Genomic DNA, 4,205 nt, shown 5'->3' with positions numbered 1-4,205 from the left:
TCCTCTCCTCTCCTCTCCTCTCCTCTCCTCTCCTCTTCTCTTCTCTTCTCTTCTCTCCTCTCCTCTCCTCTCCTCTCCTCTCCTCTCCTCTCCTCTCCTTTGTTTCCAGACACAGCCAAGCCAGACATTTCCACCCTGTTGCTAGTCCTCTGGCTGAAGCATCATATTAGATGAATGAGAGCGGTATCGATCTTCTCATCCAATTTTGCCAAGGAAACAAATGTGGGTATTCCCAAAATGTTGAACTGTTCCTTTAAGAGGAATGTCATGGGCATACTTGTAATTGTACCTAAACAATAATGTCTCCCTGATTGTTAATCAGTGGTATCATCTCTTCCAGCAGTATATCATCAGGTAGTAATATTAATCTCTCAGAGCCTGCAGTGGTAATCATGTAATAAAGACTGAAAAGAGAGAGGCGTGTCAGAGCTTTTCAGGATCCATCGTAGCTGATAGAGTGGACTCCAGGTATCAATCTCAGGACATCCTGGGAGTAAAACCTCGGACAGCTGTTAATGATTCGGTGGGGAAAATGACACTCTTATGGCAGCCCTTAACCAGCAGCTAGTGTATTTGCTCTTGTTCTGTGTTTGCCTTTTCAAATCTTCAAGTGGACTTCAAGGTCACAATTAAAAAGGGGAGATAAAGAAGCAGAGGGAGTGATCAGAGAGGGGCACCAAGTGATTGTGAATAAGCCCTAAGGCACATGCCAAGGCTCCCCTCGTTAGAAAACCTGAGCGATTGTCAACAGCAGATCCACTGGGACCCCTAACAAAGCTCACCCCATGCAACGCTTCAAAGACACACTCTCATTTGAATAAGTTCAGATGAGCCCTGTACTGCTCTCTCTCATCCTTTGCACGGGTTACTGGAGCCCGTGCGTGGCCATGAATTTCGAGCAGGACAACGGGCTCTCTGACATCCCTAACAATAAATTATCGTGCCTCTCCTGGGAAGTAGTGAGCCGATGCGATCTTAAATAGCATGTAAGGGACAAGCGTGAAGATTGTGTTTACCAGCCAAGGACAAGGGAGGCAAATCTCCCGGGGCGGGGAAGACAAGGCAGAATAGATGTTGGCAGCACCTGTTAAAACATTTAACAGGTAGACTTTTCAAAAGCCACTTCTTTACTTGACAGGGTAAGAAGAGATCTTGGGAAAATAAAAGTAGAGGAGGATGAAGAGGACATTTCAGGGAGGGGATAGGTCTCTACCTTCATATTTAATTGATAAAGAATAAGAATGGAGTGAGGCAAATCTATGGAGAATAGATACATCTTACTAAAGCAACACCTTACAGTAAATTTCTTAAAAATAATTTAATGCACAATTGACTGTGTGAAAATGCTGTAGTAAGTTGGTTGGTCAATTACTGTGTGTGTGTGTGTGTGTGTGTGTGTGTGTGTGTGTGGCCCCACTCAGAAAGTCTGATATTGTTTCTCTTTCTTGTTGCTCACTCGTGTTTTTGTTTTGTTGGTCAAGATCAAATCTGGATTTAATTAGTAAATTGAATTAGTAAATACTGCATGAGCAGTGGCAGAGTCTACTGGAAATATCTAGTAGGGCGGTCAGATGGGGTCAGTGGAAATCTTGGGGGTGTCACACTAACGCAAGTTAATATATTACAGTATCTTATAATTTCTTCAATCATAGCCTCAAACTGACATTTTATTCCAAATGTAAAGATTGTTGGTGGCCATAGATTCTACAAGTGACCACACTGTACTCTCACCCCAACCGGTCGAGGCAGATGGCCGCCCACCCCTGAGCCTGGTTCTGTCGGAGGTTTCTCCCTTAAAGAGGAGTTTTTCCCTCCTTGCTTATGTGGGAATTGTTGAATTGTTGGCTTTCTCTGTATGATGCTGTAAAGTACTGTGTATCAGTGTTCTACAGAATTAAATTATGAATTATAGATGAACAAAATGTCAAAACATAAGTTCTGGTGCAATTACCCACACTCATGTTTCATACTTAGTTTCTTCATTACTTATCAATTCACTGATTTGTATAATTTAAGAAAAACCAACACGGCATTCCTTTCCCATAGTTTTATTTTTGGATCATGTAGTTATTGTTTGTAACTCAGTTCTATGAGTATGTTTGTAGCCCATTAGAGAATGAAGCACATACAAATATAAAGTAAGAATACTGTTCATCAGATGCTACAAACAGCAAACACCTGGTCAACTACACCTTACAAAACACGGTTCCTACAAACACAGAGGGATGTAAAACAACATTACAGTGACAGGGACTTGAGTTGGGGGGTGGGGGGTAGTAATTATATTTATGGGGTATTTGGCCTCCCCGGGCCACTGCTTGGGGGAACTTTTGTGTATGTGCAGTCAAACTTAATTGCAGTTGGTTTAACAACACCGTTTTCCAGCTTTAGGTACCTACTGAATCTCTTCTGTTCAATACTTGAAACCATACCACTTGTTGGAGTCAAATATGTCACTTATATTATCTGCTGTGGTAGAGTATCTGAGGAAACATAGCCCTTTTTGCTTTATTATTTATTATTTAAAAAAATATATGATAAGATGCATATGAATTGGAATTAGTTGCTATAGATTAAACCAGTGGTTCCAAACCACAAGTTTACAAGCTGGCTCAGGTGTCCCTGAACCATCCCTTAGTTATGCTGTAATAGGCCCAGGCTGCTGGGGGACCTCACACGATGCACTGCGCTTATTTCCTCTCACTCTTTCACTCTCTATAACTCATATCTCTCCATCACATCTCATTAACTTCATGCTTTTTCTCCTGTAGTTTTGTCTTATTGTCTGTTGTCTCTCCATTCAGTTCCCTCACTCGCGTAGTTCCTGTTCTTTCTTTTGCAGACGTCCCGGCCGTGGAGCTGCATGTCTCTGCTCTGTGACTGTCGGCCCCACCAACACTTCATGTTTTGGATCTCTATGCTGTCATTTTCTCTCTCTGCTCTCCTCTCACCAGAACCGGTCGAGGCAGATAGCCGCCCACCTCTGAGCCCGGTTCTGTCGGAGGTTTCTTCCTGTTAAGAGGGAGTTTTTTCTTCCCTCTGTTGGAGGTTTTTCTCCCTTAAAGAGGAGTTTTTTTTCCCTCCTAGTTTATGTGGGAATTGTTGAATTGTTGGGTTTCTCTGTATAATATTGTAAAGTCTTGCTGTAAGGACTTTAATGTGTTAAGTGTCATGAAATAACCTGTGTTGTGATTTGGCGCTATAGAAATGAAATTGAATTGAATTGAATTGAATTGAATTGAATTGAATTGAATTATTCCACGAAAGATATTTCCCCTTTAAACATTTTAGTTTGCTTTTATGTAAACAACAGTTTGAAAAAGTAAAAGTATACACACACATACATTCCGCATTTCACGTTTACTTTACTTGTATTAGTTGCTTTTAATGTGATTAAGACTGTGATTTATATTGTGTTGCTATTGATCATTTTAACGTTTAAAGCATAAAGTGATTATCTTGAAAAGCACCACAAATACAATGTATTATTATTATTATTATTTTATTACAAAATTAAAGCTCAGAAAAGCATCAGAAAAAAAGTCGTATTTTAAGTTTTTTGTATCAGAACTTTGCTTTTTCTTTCCTACGCCACTAAACATTTCACAGCCACTCACAGTTTCATTTTATCACTGTTTTGAGTGGACCGACCCCAAAGCTGGGACATACTGGACTACATTTTGCTGATAATACTTCTTCCTAAATAAGGTTTTATATGCTTTTCACTAACATTTCGCTTATAATAGTATGTGGAATATTGGAGTGGTTTGTTGTACTGGTACTTTTACTTGAGTAACAGGTCTAAACAGTGCTCTCACCACTGGATGGCTGAAGAGTAAGTGACAGCCATATAGAGGAGTACATCACAGCAACTCGTTCCTCCTGAAATGATACTCTCCAGTTTACAGAGGTACGATACTTCAATACAAGGTCACACGTATCCACCTGCCTCTGCTGGGTTTGGTATTTAGCTCCTCTAAAGCCTTATTCACATCCCGAACATTTGAAGTCCTGTCACACTGAACAGTCTGGCTAAAAGATTGACATTTACATGAGAAAATGAACAAAGTGTCACCAAAGTGCTGTCGTCCTTTCAGAGCTAGTTCCTTTTTATTTTTCAAATCCTATTGTAAATGACTAGCATTTCTGGCTCTCATTCGTTTTTTTTGTTTTGATTTTTTTTTTACCATCAGTGAAACTGCATT

This window comes from Embiotoca jacksoni, unplaced genomic scaffold (assembly GCF_022577435.1).
Source record: "Embiotoca jacksoni isolate LCO1_2020_lvr unplaced genomic scaffold, fEmbJac1.0.p SCAF_17, whole genome shotgun sequence".
Classification (NCBI taxonomy): Eukaryota; Metazoa; Chordata; class Actinopteri; family Embiotocidae; genus Embiotoca; species Embiotoca jacksoni.
Note: the sequence above shows the minus strand (reverse complement) of the source record.